The 13,392-nt window shown below is 47.3% G+C and overlaps 1 long non-coding RNA gene across 1 annotated transcript in view; it reads left to right on the top strand.

Moving 5' to 3' along the window:
* The first annotated feature begins 5,514 nt into the window (after positions 1-5,514).
* Positions 5,515-13,392, top strand: part of LOC116071369 — a 17,334-nt gene continuing 9,456 nt past the window's right edge. Inside the window, exon 1 of the long non-coding RNA XR_004110854.1 lies at positions 5,515-5,641. This is a non-coding gene — a long non-coding RNA (uncharacterized LOC116071369). The remainder of the gene's footprint in view (positions 5,642-13,392) is intronic.

Below are 13,392 nucleotides of genomic sequence, written 5' to 3' on the forward strand. Positions count from 1 at the left end.
AACTTCTTATTGAAAAATCGCATGACACACCCATATTTCTAGTGTGTTCTTAATCTACTCCTGACACAAGAAAATTCTCCCAGAATTTTCTGTGCAGAAACCATACAGGAGAATGAATGAGTGCAAGTTAATTTGTATGGGAGTCTAATTAAAGTATTTTGATTTTTCTCTTTTCCATTCTGAAGTCACAAATGATTGAGAAATTCAAGCTCGACACAGATTGAAATAGGGCTATGCTCTCATAAAACTCTTGGGGTTGCAAAGGAGAGAAATCCAACTTAAGTTAGTTGAAGCCAAAAAAATTTTTTTTTTTTTTTTGTCACAAGGCTACGTGGATTCAGTGGGATCCAAAAGAGGAATATGTCTGGGCCTGGGGGAGCAGCTAGACCGTGAGGCTCAGAGGCTGTCTGGATTCGTTCTCCCTGTCTTGCCTCTGCTTCTCTTTCTGCTGATTGGCATTTTCCATCCCTCGGTCCACATGGTGGATCAGGGCTGCCAACTGCTTCTGCATTTACATGTCTTCATTTTCAGACACTCAGAGGGAGACTGACTTCTTTTTGTCAGTTGCAGTTCCCAAATCTTGGGGGAAGACTCTGATTGGTCAGCTTGGATCAGGTGCCTACCCCTCCACCAATGGTTGCGGCCAAGAGTGCGTCCCATTGTGCCAACAGGCAGACTCCTGTGGTGCCATATGCATGTTGAGGGGCCTGCATGTTCAGGGGACTGGGGGCAGAGGAATAGTTCCCAGGAGCTAGGGACACAGTTCCCAGAAATGAAGCCGGTGCTGGGCTGACAAAACAATAGGGGCCCATCATGTTTCTGGACTGAATTTAAAGGAAAACTATGAAAAGATATTTATTTGGAAGTGAGAATAATATGTTCTCCCTTGTGGTGTAACAGCAGTTAATTTCTAACCCACGGTCAAGCGCTAAGTGAAATAATGTATGTTTTGTTAAAGCACTGTGAAAAATTAATTTTCGTGTCAACTCCCTCCCTTATCATTTCACAGTCTTGGAGCATCTCCACGTGCACGGTTCTGGTCTTCTTACCTGGCTCGTTCTGCGCAGCCTGTGGGTCCCAACAGCAAACATGGATCCCCTCTACTGTATGCTGACTGATGTGCCTTGTGAGTCCAGCAGTGGGTAGTCAGACAGTCGGAGCTGAGGGCAGAGAAAGCACATTTGATCTATTTGTTTGGAGCCTAGAAGAGTGGTCTCTGTCTACAAATGGCACAGGTGAGAAAGATGTGTTCTCCACGTAGGGACCCAGGAACCCATGGAGGAGCTAGGAGTTACGGATGTGAATTGATGTGCATGAAGTCCTCAGAGTCTGATTGCTCACTGATCGCCAGCCAGGGTGCTAGCTACTGGACTATGAGCTTATGAGTAACCCTCTCATGGCTGCCTGCCTCCTGGAAAGAGAGAGACCATGCCTTGGGGAGACCTGCTGTCTAGCGCCCAAGAAGAAGAGCCACACAAATTGGTTTAATGGACAGCAGTCCCTAAATGCTCTTGGTCTGGTTTTAGGATTTCTATTACCTGTGAAGAGACACCATGACCACAGCAACTCTTATAAAGGAAAATATTTAATTGGACTAGCTTACAGTTCAGAGGTTTAGTCAATTATCTATCGTCATGGAGGGAAACATGTCAGGAGGCAGGCAGGCATGGTGCTGGAGAGGTAGCTGAGAGTTCTACATCCAGATCGATAAACAGCAGGAAGAAAGTGTCACACTGGGCTTGGCTCGAGCATATGAGACTTCCAAAGCCTGCCTCCAGTGACACACTTCCTCCAATAAGGCTACACCTACTCCAAAAGGCTACACCTCCTAATAGTGCTACTCCCTAAGGCTATGAGGGCTATTTTCATTCAAACCACCACAGGCCCTGTTGCTAAAGATTCAAAAGGTGAGTCATGAAGGTCAACATGGAGAAAGAAGCATTGACTCTGAGCAGAGCAAAACTTTGAAGTCTGGCTTCTGTGTTCAAAGAGAATTTCACCAACTCTCTTTGAATGACACTGTCACTGAGTTGACACCATCTAGATAGTGGGAGCATTGTCTTAGCCAAGACACAGTCACAGGTGACAGAAAATTGGCTCAGACCAGATTCAGAGAAAAGGAGAATTTATTAAATCATATAACTGAAGAGTCTAGGGGCAATGATAAACTTTCACGGTAACCAGGTAAAGGGAGGGGCCCCGAAGACTTGGATAATGGGATTACTCTCACTTTCCCCCTCTCCCCTTCCCACATTTCTTGGGTTGATTCCCATAATTCCAGCTGAAGCTAAGCTTTTCTTTATACAATAAGATAATCAAACATGGACAAAGATGATCGTATCCCAGCAAGTGACCCCAATGGGAAGGGAATGGCGCCCTCTGAATGCTGTATTTAACTCCTAAGGGAGGACTATCTAGGCTACCTTAGACAGCATGCTTGCTCTTCAGTGACCTGGGAAGGGGATCTATGTTTAGGCCAGTTTGGGAATAAGACTTTGTTCAGGTCTTCTAGGATGAAAATAGAGCTAGAAAGGTCTGAAGGGCAGACCAGAAGAAGGACTTCCTCTGAGGAAGTCGTTCTGAGTTGGGAGGATAGGAAGCACAGGATAACATGTACTATGGTGGATAACATGGCCGTTTTGCTTTGAGACAGGTTCTCAGGGTACCACAGGCTAGCCTCAAGCTCATTCTGTAGGAATGACCTTAAAGCTCTGATCTTCCTGCTCAATCTCTCTGGTGCTAGAGTTTCAGGTATGTGTCACCAGGCCAGTTTATTTGATGAAGGGCTGGTATACTGTCTGGTTTTGTGTATCAACTTGGCACACATTAGAGTCATCAGGGAGGAAGGAGCCTTAACTGAGAAAATACCTCCATGATATCCAGTAAGGCATTTTCTCAATTAGTGCTCAATGGCAGAGGGCTCAGCCCATTGTGGGTGGTGCCATCCGGGGCTGTTAGACCTGGGTTCCACGGGAAGGCAGGCTGAGCAAGGCGTGAGAGCAATCCAGTAGGCAGCATCCCTCCATGGCCTCTCCATCGGCTCCTGCCTCCAGGTTCCTACCCTGATTGAGTTCCTGTCCTGACTTAAGGGTGATGAACAAAGACAATGGAAGTATAAGCCACATAAACCCTTTCCTCCCCAACTTGATTTTTGGTCATGGTGTTTTGTCGCCACAATAAAACCCTGACTAAGACAGCTGGCATGGAACCCAGGGCTTTGTGTGGGCCAGGGAGGTTCTCCGATGACAGAGCTTCATCCCCAGCACCTTACAGATGTCTCTAGAGCAATTTCTTAAAAGTTGCTACTGTACACTTGTCTCTGAACATAGAAGTCCCTACCATGACATTTACTGGGTGTTGAAATAAACAAACAAGCAAAAAAAACTGTCATAAGCCCTCGAGAGTTCTGCAAAATAAGAAGCAAAGTGGCGGACAGGAACACACAGCAAGCGGGGCCAGCCTGGAGGATGTGCCAGAGACTCTAAGGAAGGGGCGGGAGGACAGAGATTCGCCAGCAGTGAGCAGGTGGAGCAGCACACTGGAGTCAGGGATAGGTGTGTGTATGTGAGGAACCTGAAGACCCAGGCACCTTGCGGCCTTGTTCAGCCTAATCACCCTGGTTGGAGCGCCCTGAAGAGGGTGTTTTAATCATCTCAGAGCCACTAGAACAAATGTCCACGGAGTCGGTGGCGAAAACACACTGTCTTACTTCTTCTTCTCCACCAGGGTCGTGGTGGCAGCTGCCGCTGTGCTTGGCTCTCTGAGCTATCCGGTGTCATCCTTGACACTCACATCAGCTACAGCCATGACAGGTGACCCTTCGTGGGACCCTTAAGGGCCATAATGGATGGGTAACACAGATCGCCACCACACCTCAGATCCTGTAGGCATCTGGAGACAAGACCATCATCATGTGGAAGCTGACCAGGGATGAGACCATCTATGGTAATACCACAACGTGCTCTGCGAGGTCACTCCTACTTTGTTAGTGATGTTGCTATCTCCTCTGATGGTCAGTTTGCCCTCTCAGGCTCCTGGGATGGAACACTGCGCCTCTGGGAATCTTACAACGCAAGTAGCTGCTTTGGGACCTTGTGGGAGAGTGGGCAAAATTGAGGTAGATCCCCCAGGGTGTGGTCTCCCCTTGATAATTAATTGGTCCTTTTGTAGAAGGAGAAGCAACATTTTGGGGTGTTTGGCTTCCCTTGGGGCTGCTTTTTAAAACTGGGTACCTATTAAGTGTCTCATCTTAGATGGGCATTTGCCAGATGTAATAGAGGATCTTAGTGATGACAAGAAGACATTGCCAACCAATCCCCACAAGGGAATGAGGACACGACCTGCAATTCGGAAAGGGAAAAACAAAAACAAACACACAAAAAAAAACCCCACATTGTCTTGCTAGAGTGCAAAATAAATAAACACAGAAAGGAAGAAGGAAGGAGAGAGAGAGAGAAAGAGAGAGAGAGAAAGAGAGAGAGAGAAAGAGAGAGAGAGAGAGAGGGAGAGAGAGAGAGAAGGAGAGAGAGAGGTATAGCCATGTTCCCTCCAGAGGCTCCATTGAGGAAACTTCCCAACAACGCTTCACTTCCAGCTTCCCATGGTGCTAGGAGTTTCTGTGGAGGCAATTTAACCTTTACCTCCATTGTCATGTGACCTCTAGCCCGTGCTGTCTCTCCTTTTGCTCCTTCTGAGGACACTGGCCATTGGACTCAAGGCTGATGTGACAGCATCCTAGAGTTTGTTCTATCTGCAAAGATTCCTTTTCTAAGTAAGGAAGCACTCACAGGGTCTGGGTGCTAGGATGAAGATGTCTCTTTTAGTAAGCCACCATCCAACCCATGACAGAGGGCTGAACAGTGAGTGTGTTCTGGGTGTTGGACGGGGCCAGCTCTTATAGGGTCTCTGGAGCAAAGGAAGTCATTTCCACATACATTCCAGAAGAAATCCTTGTTATCTTGTGCAAGCAGATAGGTAGTAGTAACAGGACATCTAAAGTGCTGGAGATCGCTGCTGGGACAGAAGGTAGGGACTGGCTAAGGTCTCACCAGAGCAAGGGGTGAGATTATAGGTCTAGTGAATCAATATACTTGGGGTAATGGGGCGGTAGGGCGGGTGGCAGGTGGAAGCACAGGAGTCATATGCCATTCTGGTCTGAGTCTCCATACTGGAGACAATCCTGGGAGGCGGGAAGAATGTCGACAGAATCTGGGTTCAAACCTCAGGCCTTCCTTCTGTTTCCCAGATTCTTGATGTCGATGATGTTTCCCAGAGCCTCAGCTGTGATTTTCTATTCTGGAAAAAAAAAAAAAAATGGAGCTAGCAATACAGACTTCACAGATCCCTTGAAAGAATTAAAGATAATGTGAGCAGGGTGTGTGTAGGTCTAGGGTTTGGCACCTCGTGGGCATCCAGATGTGCTAGCTCTTCCTCTTGCTTGGCCTGTCCCCTTTCCGGCTGGTACTTCCCCAGGGCTCAGCTGTGCCCAGCTTTTACTTCTCTTTGCCACTCCACCTGCAGCTTCTGTCCCCCGGGGCCTGTCCTTAGAGGGACCCTCTCCACTGACCTGGAACATTCAGCCGATGTCTTTTCCTGGTGCCTGGGAACTGGCACGGTTGCTGTAAAGGCAAAGGGCTGTGAGGTGGGTGGTCTGAATGCCTGAACCTCGAGTGCTTGCTTAGCTTATCTCTGTGGTGGTGACTTAACTCTCTCTCTCTCTCTCTCTCTCTCTCTCTCTCTCTCTCTCTCTCTCTCTCTCTCTTCTCTCCCTCTCTCTCTCTCTCTTTCTCCCCCTCCCCTCTCCCCCTCCCTCCCCCTTCTTCCCCCTCTCTCCCTCTCTCTCTCCTTCCCTCCCTCTCTCTCCCCGCCCCTCTCTCTCATCACTTACCCAGCAAACATTCCGAGCAAGCTGGCATCCATCGCGGGGCTCTAGAAAACGTAAGCTGAACTGTCCTTTCCTCTTGGTGTGTCTCACTCACTCTGCTTTGTAGCCCACTCCCCCTTGGTAACAGATACCCCTCTTCACTGGTTTCATGCCCCTGCCTGACTTTCCCCCACGGCCTCACAAATACCCTAACCCTTCATATGAGTGAGGACTGAGGCTGAATCTAGAGGAAGCCTGGAACCGGTTTCTTTTGCCTCATTCAGAATGGAATGACCAAAAAGGGTCTTGAAAGCCACAAAGCAGGGTTTCAACTTTAGTCAGTCAAATTTCTGACTCAAAATAGGTGTTGAGAGGTGACTAGCCTACAGTCACACAGCTGGGTTGTAGTGCGAATATGAGACTTGGTTTTTGTTTTTTGTTGTTGTTTTGTTTTGTGTTCCAATGTACTTCCTGCCTCTTGGTGCTACTCAGAGCGGTAGGAGAGATAGCTGTGCCCCACATCATCCATAAATCAGGGATCCACTGAGACCACCAAGACCATCCCATGTTTGATAAAACTACCATTAATTATTCTAACAGTGCGTGTGCCCTGGGGTACCCAAAGCTTGTCTGTGCCTTCTAAAAGGACTTAGACTCCCTCATAGACAAATCCTGGCCAGCAAACTCAGTCCGACCGCATCTCATCTTCTTTTTGTGTTTCAGACTCAGTTTACATTTAATTGATGTTCAACACGTTTGTGAGCTATGGTCAGGGCGGGTGCTTGCTTTCTATGAGGATGTCGATTTGAGGTTCATGGGACAGGTTCCAATCTAAGAAGGAAGCAGCCTCTTCCTCACTGGAGGCTTTCTGGACTGTGAATCACACTCGCAGTGTTGGTCGTTCTCAGAAGCATAAACTTACACAGGTCTCAGGGAAGGTGGGTTTAGGACAGTCTGGTAGTAGGGAGCAGGCACCAGCCATGTAGGCTCCCAATCTCCAGGAGGCCGCTCACAGACCTAGCTTCTGTAGCAGAACCCTTCTATCCTTCCATCCCCCTTTCTCGGAATTGAGGGGGAGGTGAGAAGGGGCTTGGCTCCGTGCCTGGCACACAGCGATCCTGCGGGAAGGTGCCAGCTATTACTACAGCTACTGTTGGTATTACTGTCACAGCTTCCACACCTTCCACACCACCCACAGGCTGCTTCCTGCCAGCATGTCGACCTGGAGGGAAGGGAGAGAGGTGGAAGATAGGAACCATAGAGTGTGGAGGTCAGTGCCTTCCGGGGCTTGGCCTGGAGAGACACCCTGCTGCTTCCCAGCCTTCCGAGTTCCCTCTGTATGGTCACACCTATATGCCATGGCATTCACTGCCTGTAACCTGAGTGTCTGTTCTTATTCCCATTGAGACCGCTGAGACCTACTGAGAATTGGGTATTTGATAGTGACTCTCACATTCTCACCTCGACCTCAGGAAGCTGGTGTTGCCCATGAACTGTGATACAGAAAGACCAAGATTCCAAGGGTGAAGTGGCATGCCCAAGGTCACGATGGAGGGATGGGCTGACCTCCGCCTATCTCCAAAGCTGGCACTGCAGCTTTCTTACTTAGGAACCCCTGCTGCCTGTCACCAGCCACGGTCACCAACACTTGGTCATCATCAGGGGAGGCCGGTGATTTTCCTTTGCAGTTCTTAGATTCTGGGTTTTCCAAGTACTCTCCAAAGGAGCCTGCTATACTTGTGTAAGTGAAATAGCATTGGCGGTCACTAACAGTGTACTGGCTACACGTCATCTCATCTAGACCTTGTGCAACCTTTGTTTTTCTTCCTCTTTTTTTTCCTTCCCCCTCCCCTCCCTCTCTCTCTCACTCCTCTCCATTTACTTTGTTTATTTTATTTTATTTTATTTATTTTTGAGACAGGATGTTACTATGTAGCCCTGGCTGGCCTAGAACTCATGGCTTCCTCCTGCCTCTGATTTTATAATCCGGCCTATTTCCTGTCCTCTCTTGGCGTCCTGACTGCCGAGGAAAGGCACCCAGGCAGCGTCCTGCTTGTGCTGCTATTCTTTGTCCACCATACTGGAATATATATCCCCTTTTAAACTGTGGGCCTGAATATGGCCATTCTTCCTCTAGATAGTTTATCATAGCAACCGGAAGAGACAGAGAAAGCGCATGCGCAGAATGGTTTGCTTTAGCAGTCCAGGCCTATCCTGGGTTCGGTGGAATCCTTAGGAGCGAGACTTAGGAAGAAGTTAGGTCAGTGTGGATGTGACCTTGAAGGGGATCTTGGGACCCTAGCTCCTTTCCTGGTCCTCGAATTGTTTCACAGTTGTTTGCTCTACCAAGCATTCCGGTTTTTGTTTGTTTGTTTGTTGTTTGTTTGTTTGTTTGTTTTTGGTGTGCTGCCCCCACCACAGACCCCCGGGCAATGGGACCCTAGACTGGAGATTCCAAAACTGTGAGCCAAAACAAACAAATGCAAACAAAGAAAGAACAACAAAACACCTTCCCTCCTCATAGAAGCTGCTCACCCCAGGGTTCTTGTCACAGGGGACAGAAAGCAGAAAGGATTCCCCGTAGTGTGTCTGCCTTTCTGCATTTCATCCCCTGCACGGCCCTGGCATCTTTCTCCTGGGTGACTTTGCTCCACCTTCAAGCGCAGAGGTGTATCCTGATCACGTGGGGTCTAGAGATTACTATCCTGGAGTCTCGTACACACTGAGCATTCCCCGGTTTGCCGAAGGAACGAGTGGGTGGATGAGTCATTTTGTAAAGAAGGAAGTTCATCCCTGGGAGACGGCTTGGGACTCCACCTAGCTGAGTTTTCCAGTAGGGGGGCTGTTCATTCTTAGTGCTTCACTTGTGGCAATCAACAGAAAGGCAGGAAGGATGCACATCTGGCTGGGGAAGCAGAGATCAGCTGAGGCGGTGGGAAACCTTAAGACAAGTGATTCCTGGATTCCTGCCAGGGCTGGCTATGATGAGTCAGCACAACCTTTCCCCTCCCCCCCAAAAAAGAAGAGCTGTCCGGTGCAATCCAGGAGGATATGTCTGATGACGACGACGGCATGTAATAGTGGCGGAGTTCTCACTGTATTCTTTTTTGAATATATTGCTGCTTAGAGAGCACTCATTTCACTGTCATAATCTCTGGAGCTGGGGTTGGGGGGGGAAGCAGGCAGCCGAGTACCTTTCTGTTTGCTTCTCCAAGGGCTATTATAAGGACGAAATGCAAACAAATTGTGTAAATAATGCTTTGTAAGCCATAAATTCCACATTGAGATTGTAGGTTATGGTCACCATTATCACCGTTTTGGATTCACTCCTCGTCTTTCCTTTCTAGAACTCACTCCATTCTGTTCCCCCGCTCCTGTGTTGTTCTTATAGATTCTGTATCTCCGCCCCAACCCAGCTTACCTGGCATGTCAAGCCTATGTGCTCCTTCTGATAACAATACACCAGCGGTTTCTTTAAAAAGGGAGGTAGTTTCTTTGAGCTGTTGGGTCTGGAGGCTTCTATCGGTTATCAACGGGACTCATTCACTACCTTTGGGGAGGCAAGCCTGTTTCTATCACTGCAGGAAGAGGAAAGAGGAAAGAGGTCCTTTCAGATCCTACCTCCAACCAAGCCCCACCTCTTAAAACTCCCATTACTCAGTAGTGTTCTCTAGAGTGCTCAACGGCACCTAGGCTGCTTTTCTGTGTAGTATGATGATAATTACCCTGTCCAGCCAGCCTAAGGGGGTGCTGTCACGATCAGCAGAATTACCTAGCCTCACAGCCTGATGCTTCCTCCTCTCAGTCCTAAGGAGACCGGCCCACGGAAAGAATTTATTGATACTTTTTTGGCCAAAGAAACACAGAAGGGCAACTCTAGAAAGACACAGTTACACCACCCTTGGGGGGGGGGGGGATGGCTGTTGCAAAGGGGATTGTTGTAATGACAGCATATGGGATCGCTCATGTAGCAATAAAGGACTAAGGAAAGGATTCCAGGACCCGTACTCACAGGCTCCTCCCTCTTTCATCTGCCAGAGATGCCAGGTCCTGGTAATCCATCGAACACGGTGTCACAGTCTCTGGCTCTAGGCTCATGGCTCCCATATTTAGTACCTCCCTCGAAACGAAACGGTGTCCTTTCTACTGATGCAGTCAGTCTTGCTTAAACAAAGCTAACAAAACAAAACAAACAAAAACCACCCTTAATCCTATCAAACTAGGCCTCTGCCTACTTCTTCCTTTTCACAGTTCAGCATCTTGATGGGTCTGGATCCATACTGTCTCCAGGTCCTCAGGTCTATCCTTGCCCATCTTCATCTCTATCACTGTTATCGCTGATTGATCTATCTATCATCTATCTATTTCTCTATCTATATAATCTATTTTTCTATCATCTATATATCTATCTACCTATCCATCTACATACCTATCATCTATCATCTATGTATCTATCTATCATCTATCTATCTATCTATCTATCTATCTATCTATAAAATCTATTTTTCTATCATCTACTTATCTACATATCATCTATCTACCTATCCATCTATCTACCTATCTATCTCTATCTATCTACTTACTTATCCATCTATTTCTATCATCTATCCATCTATCTCTATCTCTATCAATCTATCTATCTATCTATCTATCTATCTATCTATCTCTCTATCATTTCATCTCTTAATGAGCCATGTTATCTGCACTTCTAAATCCCACAGGTGCATTTCCATCTTCCTTTTATGACAATCACACTTTTCTTCTCAGTATGTGTTAACCGGTGAGCCCTTGGGGCACACGTGACAACACAGTACCTATGTACACTCTTCCTGTAGCTGTGCCTCCTTATTCTCTCTGTGGTCTGGGCTGCATTCCTAAAAACGACAGATTTGAGCCCTAACTCCTGCTACCTAACAATACCAACTTGTTTGGAAATGGGAGCTTTGCGATATAACCTCAAAATGGGGTCACAGCAAAGTTAGGGAAGATCTTAGTTCAATGTCTGTAAGAAGAGGGATGTTTGGGGAATGTGGTGATGGAGGCAGAAGCTAGTGAGGCACCCACAGGACAAGGAATGCCAGCAGTGGCCAGAAGCCACCAGAAACTAGACAGAGGCAAAGGAAGGTCTTGCCCAGAGTGTTTAGGGAAAGCACAGCCCTGGTCATATGTTCATTTCAGACTCGTTCCCTCTGTGACTATGGGAGAACAATAGATGTCCATTGTGTAAGTCCCCAAGTTTGTAGCAATTTGTTAAAGCAGCCTTGCTTTATATATTCTATATAAATATATTTATATATATTATATGTTCTCCCAGGAGCAGCTGGCACTGGATGTGGGTTTTCCTAAGTGTTGATTTGTGAAGGGTTTATTTTGAGTTACAGCATCAGAGAGCTCAGTTTCTAGACAGTGGTAAGGGATCGCATCACAGAGCAGACCTGATCATTTCATGGTGTTCAGGAACCAGAGAGATAAAGAGTTATAGAGAAAGGAGCCAAGGGAAGGCCCAAAGGCATGCCCTGGGTAACTTATCTACTTCGACACCCCCCACCCCAATTTCCCAGAACCTCATGATGTAGTGCCACTTAATGGGGCCATGGCACTCTAGCCTATAGGGGGCATTTCACAAACAGTTGCACCCAGCTCTAGACTCTAACGTTCCTCTGCACAGCTTCCTCTCTAGGTGGCCTCCACCTACCCTTCAGTAGTAAATTCTCTCACTTGTAAAATCCCATCTTATTCCCACCCACATCTTCCCCATAGGGAAGGCTTCTGTGTGAGAGGATGCCACCATCCCTCCTTTTCTGGCCCCTCACTCTTATGTCAGCCTCTCTTGGAAGCTGCTGGCCTCTGTTCCAGAACGTTCTCTGCCAGCAGTAGTAGATTAGGGTTAGGCCTGAACGCTGTAGAGAGAGTTGATGCAGCAAGGAGAGCTCTGTTATGACAGTGGAGTTGAGGCACATATGACCCATCTTCTTGTCCCTCCTATGGCCTTAGCCATCTTCTGGAGGTTCCAGTGGACCAGACCTTGCTTACCTCTGCTACCCTGTTCACTCACTGATGCCATATTGATTTCCTTCCTACCTCACATTCCCTCACTCTTACCAAGTCAAGATTACCTGCCAAGAGTTTGCTTGCATCAATATCCTTAGCTTGGGGTAAGGGTGGATTTAAATACTTCATCTCATCCAAGTTGCTGGTCTGTGCTGGGCTCCCTGGAGATTCTTTCTAACAGAATGTAAGGTTCAGTTGCTCACGTGCAATAGCAATATTGCTGGTCCATACTCTTGTGTGATTGTTGACTGTGGTGTTAGAACAGGGATCAGCAAAAAACAACTTCCTAGCCCAAGCCAGCCAGGTCTGGTTTTCTCCATGTTGTCTATGGCCCTTTGGTGACAGCAGCAGAGTTGAATAGTTTCAACAAAGGCATTACGGCTTACAGAGCTGAAATAGTTACTCTCTGGCCTTTTACAGAAAAAGCTTATTGGCCCCAGTCTCGACTGAAAGCTTGTGCTAGTTAGCTCCAGCTGCATAAGAAACTGCCCCCAGGACTTAATTGAGCTTACATTCTATAAGTTTGATTTATTTTTAGATCTAGGCATACTCTGCCAGTTTCTGTAGGATCACCAGTGTGTCTGTGGTTACCCGGTAGATACCTGGCAGTGATCTTTTCCTTTTTCCTTTTTTTTCTTGTTCTTTCTTCCTTTCTTACTTTTTGTTTTGAGACAAGGTCTCTCTATGTAGCCCTGGTTGTCCTGGAACTTACTATGTAGACCAGGCTGTCCTTAAACTCACAGAGATCTGACTATCTCTGCCTCCAGAAAGCTGGCATTAAAGGTATGTACCACCATGCCTGGCAGTGATCTTAATTAAAATAGTCTTGCTCATATTCTTTTGAAGTTGGAGGCTACTGGCCAATGAGACAGTGGCAATCAGGCCATGGAGCTAGCTTGGCTTTCTCATGTGACTTTGTGGCATTCAGACAGGACAATGTGTGGCATGCTTCAAGTCTGTATACATTGCACTGCTCAGAGTCAGGGTGGTGGCTGAGTTCATGGTCAAGTGGAAAGGCATTGGTCGGGAACTCAGGGATGTGCATGCAGGGAGAAGAGCTTGTGGCTCACTTTCCTAGTTCAGTGAGAGCATAGAACCTATGTATGCTTCTCTACCATTCTATGGAGAAGGGAGAAGCACAGGGCCTGGCCCAGGGGCATTGGATCCCCCTGCAGCTGGACTTACAGGAGGTTGTGAGCCATCCAGTGTGAGTGCCGAGAGCTGAAACCAGATCCTCCGCAAGAATAGTACCTTCTTTCAGCTGCCAAACCATTTCTCCAGCCCCTGTATTTTAAAAAGAATTTATTTTATTATTTTAAATTATGTCTATGTGTATGGGGGTGCATACGAGTACAGGTGCTTGCAGCGACCAGAATAAGCCATCAGATTCCCCGGAGTCGGTATAGAAGGTTGTTAACTGCCAGTGTAAGTTCTAGGAACCAAACCTGGACCTGCTTTTAACTGCTGAGTCATTGTCT

This window comes from Mastomys coucha, unplaced genomic scaffold (genome assembly GCF_008632895.1).
Source record: "Mastomys coucha isolate ucsf_1 unplaced genomic scaffold, UCSF_Mcou_1 pScaffold1, whole genome shotgun sequence".
NCBI lineage: Eukaryota > Metazoa > Chordata > Mammalia > Rodentia > Muridae > Mastomys > Mastomys coucha.